Below are 11,193 nucleotides of genomic sequence, written 5' to 3'. Positions count from 1 at the left end.
GCAGAGCTAATGGGTTCATAGGGTCAGGTCAACACTACTGCCTGTATAGTTGCCTTGTTGCCTTGTTACAGAGGGACCTTGTTTACTTTGTCGTAGTTTTTACTTTTAAATTTGCAAACTTGTGTTGCCTGGGAGCTTGAGATTTAATAAGCTGAGTAGCATCAGTGCAGAGGATTAATTGTTAATTGAGGTGTAATTGGTGAATATAATTCAACAATCTACCAATATTTAAGCGCAAGAAACTGAAAGATCATGAATAAAAATTATTGAATTAAAATTATATTTTTTTATTTTATTCATTTCTTTAACTATTTAAAGGGCCTATTGTTGTAATTTTAAGTGAAAGGGGCATACATACCCTTTAACCCCTTAATCAATCTTTTCCTAGCTTGAAAAGTGTTCAATTCTGAAATTTTTACATTGTTTCTGAAAGAAAATGATGGAATTCTCAATCTCATTAATTCCTGATCAGAAACCCCTTTTAAAGGTACCATTGTGAATAGGACCTGCTACTCTAAAAATGGAGAGTCACTTGGAATTACGTCTTCCCCGAAATTTCATTTGGGTTAACAAGGAGGTTTTCAATTTTAATATGATTATAATTTGTAATTATCATATTATAATCATAGATCGTGTTCGGTAAGTGTGAATCATAAATCGTATTCGGTAAGTGTAATGATTTCTGTAAATCAAATAATAATACTTCAACACTATAATTAGATGTTAAACCCATAATTTAGCCGGTGGGTAGTTGAATTTTATGAATTGTAGGAGGTGTGGATATATGAGTGATATATTGTCATGTATCAATATAATCAAGGTCTTAGATAATCAGACCTTAGTCGGCTTTATATAATTGGTTAGGCCTGGATACCAGGTGCTCAACCTAGACCTTGAATTATGATATATCAAACTAAATACTTGGCCCATCCCCCTCCCTGCCCCCCCTGTTCCTCCGCCCCCTCCCCCATTTAAACAGGTGGGAAAAGCACTTGTTAACCTATTTCTTTGTTAGTTTTATACTTTAAATAACCTCCCTGCACTCTACCCAATTGCAGTCATGCATCTAAAATATTTTGGCAAGAAAAAGATTTCCTGAGGTTTAAGATGGATAATTCCAATGAAGAATGAAGCAAGCAAGGTTTTGAAATAAAGTGTAAACCATAAACAACATGGTTGAATAGGCCAATTAGTTTAGAATTACTTAGGGTAAATAGTTACAGGAGTATATATAATTAAATCATAAAAAGGAATTGAGTTTTGGCCGCTACTTCATGTTTTCTAATCCCAATATCTTTTTAACCTTTGATTTTTCAATCCAACATAAATCATAGTTTGAAATATCTAAGGTCTACGACATCGGGTTGCAAAGTTACAGGGATTAGAAAATCAGAGTTTTGGCAAAGACGCAATTCCTATAGAATGGATTAGATCAAATAGTTCAAAAATGATTAGATCAAATATTTTAGGGTTCTTTTGGTTAAATAGTTTAGAAATTGATCAGATCAAATATTTCGGAATTGATCAAATCAAATTGATCTAAGAGTTAGGTTAAATACTTCAGAATTGATGAGATCAAATAGTTAAGAGTTGGTGAGATCAAATAGTTTACGAAGATCGATGATATCAAATTAGTTCGTTGCGAATCAAAAGATCAAATCTTCATAGTAAAATTAAATAAATAATTGGATGAATTACATATTTAATCAAGAAATTTTTTTATTCAGAAAAATGAAAATACAGTGAAAAAATTTCATTTCAGTACGTGTTCAATTGTGAAAAATGAGATACTAAAGAACAGAGTCCGGAGAGGGGGGGGGGGAATGCGGGATAGAGGGGGTGTTCTAATTGCCACGTTTTCATAGACATCCTGTAGTAACGTACCTCTATTGTTCATTGTCTTAAAGACACCTGTAATTTCAATACAAAAGGTTTCTCAATCCTTCATTTATCCAGACTCCAGGCTCTACCACTAGCTACTCATATATCAACCCTGTATTATATCATACCTGGATACAATGCATGATTATTTATACTTGAATACCTGAAACCAGACGATTATAAAACCTCAAACATCTACATTTAGCCAGCATATAAGTTTATATATTCCAAGTTCTCATGGTATAAAATAAATAAAAATCTACAATCGTTAGTAAATACTGCTAATTATCCGTCTTAACCTTTATACCCATCACCATCTGTTTTTTTGCAGTAATATATAGACGAATCTAATTACCGCATTTCCAGATCTTAATCGTATTCTGTTTGATTATCTCCAGATTATTATTGTATGACTATCTCCATATTATTAGTGTATGATTATCTCCGGATTGTTACTATAAAATTATCTCCATATTATTACTGTATGATTATCTCCATATTATTACTGTATGAATATCTCCAGAATATTACTGTTTGATTATCTCCAGAATATTACTGTATGATTACCTCCACATTATTACTATATGATTATCTCCAGAATATTAGTGTATTATTATCTCCAGATTATTAGTGTATGATTATCTCCAGAATATTACTGTATTATTATCACCAGAATATTACTGTTTGATTATCTCCAGAATATTAGTGTATGATTATCTCCAGAATATTACTGTATGATTATCTCCATATTATTACTGTATGATTATCTCCAGAATATTACTGTATGATTATCTCCAGAATATTACCGTATGATTATCTCCAGAATATCACAGTATGATTATCTCCATATTATTACTGTATGATTATCTCCAGATTATTACTGTATGATTATCTCCAGAATATTGCTGTATGATTATCTCCAGAATATTACTGTATGATTATCTCCATATTATTACTGTATAATTATCACCAGAATATTTCTGTATGATTATCTCCAGAATATTAGTGTATGATTATCTCCAGATTATTACTGTATGATTATCTCCAGAATATTGCTGTATGATTATCACCAGAATATTACTGTATGATTATCACCAGAATATTACTGTATGATTATCTTCAGAATATTAGTGTATGATTATCTCCAGAATATTACTGTATGATTATCTCGAGAATATTACTGTATGATTATCTCCAGAATATTACTGTATTATTATCACCAGAATATTACTGTATGATTATCTCCAGCATATAAGTGTATGATTATCTCCAGAATATTACTACATGATTATCTCCAGAATATTACTGTGTGATTATCTCCAGAATATTAGTGTATGATTATCTCCAGAATATTACTGTATGATTATCTCCAGAATATTAGTGTATGATTATCTCCAGATTATTACTGTATGATTATCTCCAGAATATTACTGTATGATTATCTCCAGAATATCACTGTATGATTATCTCCAGAATATTACTGTATGATTATCACCAGAATATTACTGTATGATTATCTCCAGAATATTACTGTATGATTATCTCCAGAATATTACTGTATGATTAACTCCAGAATATTACTTTATGATTATCTCCAGAATATTACTGTCTGATTATCTCCAGAATATTACTGTATAATTATCTCCAGAATATTACTGTATGATTATCTCCAGAATATAAGTGTATGATTATCTCCAGAATATTAGTGTATGATTATCTCCAGAATATTACTACATGATTATCTCCAGAATATTACTGTGTGATTATCTCCAGAATATTAGTGTATGATTATCTCCAGATTATTACTGTATGATAATCTCCAGAATATTACTGTATGATTATCTCCAGAATATTAGTGTTTGATTAACTCCAGAATATTACTATATGATTATCTCGAGAATATTACTGTATGATTATCTCCAGAATATTACTGTATTATTATCACCAGAATATTACTGTATGATTATCTCCAGAATATAAGTGTATGATTATCTCCAGAATATTAGTGTATGATTATCTCCAGAATATTGCTGTATGATTATCTCCAGAATATTAGTGTATAATTATCTCCAGAATATTAGTGTATGATTATCTCCAGAATATTACTCTATGAATATCTCCAGAATATTAGTGTATGATTGTCTCCAGAATATTGCTGTATGGTTATCTCCAGAATATTAGTGTTTGATTAACTCCAGAATATTACTATATGATTATCTCCAGAATATTAGTGTATGATTATCTCCAGAATATTATTGTATGATTATCACCAAATATTGGAATGAGTTCTAGTACTTTATGAAGATGCAAAGAAGGAAAAAGGCGGAAAGGGAAGTTGTTCAGGTTTAGAGTGTCACGGGGTAGGACGGAGAGGATTCAACCTGTAGTTACAGATGTATTCAGATCAAGTGATGGACATCATTTTAAAAAAGTTTTTTTTAATAAGAAATATATTTGATTTATAAAATAATTCCCCATTATAAGGATTATTGCAAAAATATGTTTGTGGTTTCAATACTTTTGACACGGTTTATGTTTATGTATTAAAATAAGTCAGAAATGAAGGTTATATGATAAAACATCATTTTTAAATTAATCTTTACTAAAGGGGAATTTTAACTTTGGAGATGTGTTTTAAAAATCTGAAGTTGTCTATCCCTACTGAGATATGTAGTTAGGACCTGGAGTTAAACCCGCAACATTAAACCCATCTCATTCTTCACAAAATCACGGTAAATGATATCTAGACTCATTCTCCATAATCACCTAAATAGCTTCCTCTAATTTTAGAAGAATTTGTCTTTTTTTACCCCATTTAGTAAAATCAAATCTTGATACAACTTAAATATATTCATACAAAGAAAGCATTATTAAAAAGGGTTGGCGTTAAAAATTTAAAAAGGGAAATTTTACATCTTTCTTTCCTTGTTTAAAAATGATTTCTCAGGTATTAAATTTCCAATTTCTGGATATCTATATGTTTATTTCTGCATTTTATTTTTTTTAATGGACAAAGGTTATCTAAAATACGCTAATGAAGTTTTGTTTAGTTTAGTTTATTTATTATCCAATATGAAGATTTAGTTTAGTTTATTTATTATCTAATATGAAGATTTGGTTTAGTTTATTTATTATCTAATATGAAGANGGAACAACACTTCCGACCTCCAAAATTATGGAGATGTTTTTGTTTTGTTGATAAACAAAAATGGTTTTAACACATAAAATGGAAAAAAATGTTAAAACTGAAAAAGATTGATTTTGAACTCGTCAAAAACAACACATGATGCTGCTTGCTACAGGGAACCAAGGTTATAATGCAAGGAAACTTATTTCAGAGATGTGCGCATCTTTTGTACTGCAGTGTACTGTTTCTTGGCGGTAATGTAAACACAAGGCGGATGTCGAAGCCTGACATGTGATCCATCTTTCACATAAAAAATTAATGAAATATTCTGGTCAAAGAAAACTATTATGTGAATTATCAAAATGTAATGCTTTTAACCTCCTCGGATACTAAACGAACACTGATGCATCTATTTCTGTTTACAAAGTACACCCAGAGAGAACTGGTTTCACATGTACGCAGAGTATACGCAACTGCAATTAACATTCCTTGCATTATAACCTTGCAGGGAACCTAGAACTGCGACTAGGATTAAACAGAAAAGAATTTTACGATAAAGTTGATTAGATGATATTCCAGCCAACTAACGCACTCCATCCTAACTACATTCATCTTAAACGTTGTCTTCTTATTTTACACTTTCTTGGGTCTCACTGTATATGTAATTTTTCTTATCTTTAGCTTCAGTTTAAAACAATTTATAACGTTTTGTAGGATTTAGTTTAATCCGACATTTTTAAGCATTCGAAATTTTATGACTCCGAAATTTGCTTTTTAAGGTTTGTAACCCACGACTCCGCTACTTGATGAAATTATGAGAGAAAACTGGGTGAAAATGTGCACAGATAAGTACAATGTCTGCAAAAATAATTTAACCGACCATTGAATTAAAGTTTGCATAATCCCTGTTATTTATATCTTGGGTTTAACCTGAGCTACTTCAAACTATGAATTCTGATTGATCAATCTGAGTATGAAATAGCAAAGGTTTACACCATCAGGTTGCATACATATAGGGATTAGAAAATTTGAGCTTGTGGCAAAAACTCAATTCCTTTGTACATTCGAATTTTAACATTATTTTCTGAAAGTTTAAAGGAATCATTCATATATTTGAGAAAATACGTAGGTGCCTAGTTTTTTTATATAACCTGGATCAGATTTTATTTTTCGTCGTTAGACTCTTTAAATGGGATGACCGACAAGGACGATATATATTAATACATTAAATAGACACAACTTTACTCTTTAAGTTGAATGCGCATCAGTCGAAAATTCCAAATTTATTACAGTATTCTGTTTTTAACTTAATAATTTATTTTCAATTAAATTTTACAATATTTTGAAATATTTATATGATATCAGTTGAAAATATTTTGATATTTCTATATTTCTTCTTCTCTTTTTTCTTGTTCATATTTTATACATCGTTCAATCATATAACGGCTAATTTTGAAAAAAAGGATGTTTTTGTAAATTAGCCATTTTTACAAGAAGGACCATTTTTACAGTATTCTGTAAAACTTCCACCACCTCTCATACATTTTTTTTTTTAAATCATCCCCCCCCTCATTATGTTAGGAATATAATTTAGTTGGTTTTATATCTTAATTGGTGAAAATTAATATTGAATAAAAAGTATGAAAAGAGGGTAAAACTTTCCACTTTGAAGTTCTATTTTTTATTTGTTCTTCAAAATCTTTGAAAAACAGATTAAAAAATGAATTAATAAAATTTATCTGTCATGTAAAAAAATAATTAAAAAAAAACATTTTAGCGAGGAATGTAATTAGGGAAAATCAAATTGTTTCACTATTTTAAGTTCAGACTTTTTTTAGAGCCTGAGATAGATCTTAAATCCATTCCTGTCTTCATTATTCTAAACTATCCCATGAAGTGCATATAATAGTACTGGGTGTTACAGAAAACATGGGAGTTAAGTGAAGGCTTTAACATCGTCTTTGATACTTATGGCACTGTTTATTTTCTTCACTCTACAGGTGTCGTATATTTCCAAATTGTAGTCTGTTGTTTGATGGAAACATCTCAAAATGTATAAAATATTATTATTTATTACACGCTTTGATGTATATTAATAATTCAAAATCAAAGCAGATATAAAAGTCGTCTTCAAATTCTTATGTTTATTGGTTCACCCTGTAAAACTAAGTATCCCTGGACCCGGCTAATCTTTGATCTGCAGATTACTAAAACTGCATCAAATGACCGGGCTGAGAAGTTGAAAAGTTTTGAATTGATCAGAAGGAAGCAGATCAGCTTTACACATGCAAATCTGTGAACCGTTAATATTTTATTGCAAAAGCAAAAAAGAGTTTAATTTCCGGATATTTTATGATTCAAAAAATGTTTTGTTATCACGCCATCACAAGCTTGTGACTATATACATATATATTATATAAATATATTTATATACATTTAAAATATACATAATATATATTTTGAATATATCGGAAGTGGAAGTATTCTTCATTTTTGGAGTTTTTATGCCATAGAGTCAAAAGAAAGTTTTTTGTGATTAGATGTCTCTGACGCTATTTTCAGAAATCAAAATATAATTAAAAATTTTCCTATTCAGACAGGCTGCACTTCGTTGTATAGTTTGTTTTGTGTTGACCGTATGTTTTAAATATGGCGCAGCTTTGGTGAAATACTTTTTGTAATTTTGTAATTTTTTTTGTAATTTTAGTGCAATACTTTTTGTAATGTTTGTTTTGTTTTTGTAATTTTAGTGCAATACTTTTTGTAATGTTTGTTTTGTTTTTGTAATTTTAGTGCAATACTTTTTGTAATTTTTGTTTTGTTTTTGTACTTTTTTTTTGCTACCGAAAAGTTTCAATTATACACCATACACGGTCATTTATAATTAACAAATAACAATTTGTAGCGGAGCCGTGCAAGCCATAAACAATTAGGCCACTATGAAAGATGTATTGAAGAAAAATAAAAAATAATTTATTCACAAGATTAAATTAATTGAATTTATATTTATGTTTATTGTTTAAATATGTTTAAATGTTTATTGACTTAAAATAATCAAAATTCAGTTGAGGTTCTCAAGTTTATAAACATTATGATTGTATAATGTGAGGATGCAAGAATGTGTTTGAGTATCCGCGGATTTAAACCAAGGGTTGGTTCGACCCGGGTTCGGAGATTCCAACGGTAGACGGCGGCTCTGGGACCCGTTCAATCCAATTCTTGAGATCAGTTCAACCTTATCAGTGGAGTTAAGAAGTGAAAACCAAGGGAAGAAAATCTGTGAATTTTGCGGAGAAATTTGAATATATAGTTAAAAAGTGCATTCAGTTGTTTACCAATTCAAATTGAATCAATATTAAGTTGTTGTATCATTGTGTATCATCAATTTTAAAATCATAAGTTTTTAAATCTCAATTTTTTTACTTTTGCGTCCTCAAAGAAAAAACGAAGGCTGTAATTTGAGACATTAACATTCTGTAATATGCAAATCAATCAATTTCGAACAATTTCAAAATGCGTAGCAGAAAGGTTTTTTTTTCACCTGTTCTTCAAGAGGGATTTTATAGATGATTTTTCGGTGTTAGTTCAACTTTTTCAGTATCTATACCACCAAACTGTTTCAGTATCCAACCACCAAACTGTTTCAGTATCTATCCACCAAACTGTTTCAGTATCTATCCACCAAACTGTTTCAGTATCTATCCACCACTAATTACAGAAAATGAAAATATCTGAAGAAGTGGAGTCTTTGCCACAAATTCAGATTTTGTAATCCCCCATATCTCTCCCACCCAATGTCGCGGATTTTTGATACTTAAAACTATTAAATATGATAGATCAAATAATCTAAGTTGAAAAGTCAAAAGATTTACACGTATATCAGGTTTAAAAATAGAAGGTTTAGAAAATTTAGGTTTTTGACGAAAGCTCAATTTCTGTGCAAACTGAAAAACATTCCCGATATTTAATATTTAAAGCAAATAATAAACAGTCTACACATTTCAGACTTATGTTTAAGAATTTACAATTTCATGATTTATTCTTCATTGTTAATCGATAAGAATTTATTTTTGAAAATAATATTTGCTAGCTCTATTTTAGGGGCAAATGTACAGTTCACAGAAATTATTGCATTTTATCAAATACGGTTCTGTTCATGGAAAACCATTCAATCTATATCTGGGTCTGTTCTTTGCATTCTGGTTCTATTCTTTATATTTTTATATTCTGGTTCTATTCTTTATATTCTTACTATTCTGGTTCTATTCTTTATATTATTTATATTCTTTATATTCTTTCTATTCTGGTTCTATTCTTTATATTCTTTCTATTCTGGTTCTATTCTTTATATTCTTTATATTCTGGTTCTATTCTTTATATTCTTTCTATTCTGGTTCTATTTTTATATTCTTTCTATTCTGGTTCTATTCTTTATATTCTTTCTAATCTGGTTCTATTCTCTATATTCTTTCTATTCTGGTTATATTCTTTATATTCTGGTTCTATACTTTATATAATAGTTATATTCTTTATATTCTGGTTTTATTCTTTATATTCTGGTTCTATTCTTTATATTCTGGTTCTATTCTTTATATTCTGGTTCTATTCTTTATATTCTGGTTCTATTCTTTATATATTGGTTCTATTCTTTATATACTGGTTCTATTCTTTATATTCTGGTTCTATTCTTTATATAATAGTTCTATTCTTTATATTCTGGTTCTATTCTTTATTTTCTGGTTCTATTTTGTATATTCAAGTTCTATTCTGTATATTCTAGTTCAATTCTTTATATTCTAGGTCTATTCTGTATATTCTAGTTCAATTCTTTATATTCTAGTTCTATTCTTTATATTCTATTTCTATTCTTTATATTCTAGTTTTATTCTGTATGTTCTAGTTTTATTCTTTATATTCTGGTTCTATTCTTTATATTCTGTTCTATTCTTTATATTCTAGTTTTATTCTTTATATTCTAGTTCTTTTCTGTATATTCTAGTTCAATTTTTTTTATTCTAATACTATTTCTTATATTCTAGTTCTGTTCTGTATATTCTAGTTCTGTTCTGTATATTCTAGTTCAATTCTTTTCATTCTAATACTATTCTTCATATTCTAGTTCTATTCTTTATATTTTGGTGCTTTTCATTATATTCTAGTTCTATTCATTATATTATAGTTCTATTCTTAATATTCTAGTTTTATTCTGTATATTCTAGCTAAATTCTTTTCATTCTAATACTATTCTTCATATTCTGGTTCTATTCTTCATATTCTGGTTCTGTTCTGTATATGATAGTAGTATTGTCATATTCTGGTTCTATTCTTCATATTCTGGTTCTGTTCTGTATATGATAGTAGTATTGTCATATTATGGTTCTATTCTTCATATTCTGGTTCTGTTCTGTATATGATAGTAGTATTGTCATATTATGGTTCTATTCTACATGTTTTCCTCTAATTCTAAATATGTTTCATATTTCTGATCTTCATACTATGATTCTGTTTACATAATTCTTATTTTTTTCCTTCCAAGATTTGATTTTGTTTCTATATTCTGAATTTCCTCTGCATATTACAGTCCAAATTACAATTATAACAATTTGTAACATGAACTTGAAACAAATTCTTTTGTTATGTTAAAAGTCGTGTTTTATTCAATATCATTGTTCAGTGTTCAACACCCAAATCATATTCAATTTGTCACATTTCCGATTATATTTTTCAAATCAACGTCTACATCCGGATCCGTATTCCAGATCTAACATCCGGATTCCGTATTCTATGTCTAACATCCGGATTCCGTATTCCGGATCAAATATTCGGACTTACCGTTCTGATACAAATATGTAAACTGGAAACGTAGAAGCTTTAAAAAACTTGGTGTCCTCAGCATGGTTGCGTTTTTTTATATACCTTTTAAAGGAACGTTATTTTCCATTTTCAACACTATTTAAAATATAAAAACGACTAAGTTTGCTCAGATAAAGGTGGTGTACAGAGTACCGTTGTGAATTNGTCCATTTCAGTTTCGGGCAGTGTGGAGCAGAGTAATCTATGGGTCCTGGTTATTAAGTCAGATAAACCTTAACTTTGGGACCCATTTTCCACTGTTAAATGGATGTTTTCATGTTGGCTATTTAATGGACAGGATGTACTGCCTTGTAGTTAGTTTTACGTAGAAG

This window comes from Eurytemora carolleeae, unplaced genomic scaffold, assembly GCF_000591075.1.
Source record: "Eurytemora carolleeae unplaced genomic scaffold, Eaff_2.0 scaffold372, whole genome shotgun sequence".
NCBI classification, from domain to species: domain Eukaryota; kingdom Metazoa; phylum Arthropoda; class Copepoda; order Calanoida; family Temoridae; genus Eurytemora; species Eurytemora carolleeae.
This window is presented reverse-complemented; position numbering follows the sequence as displayed.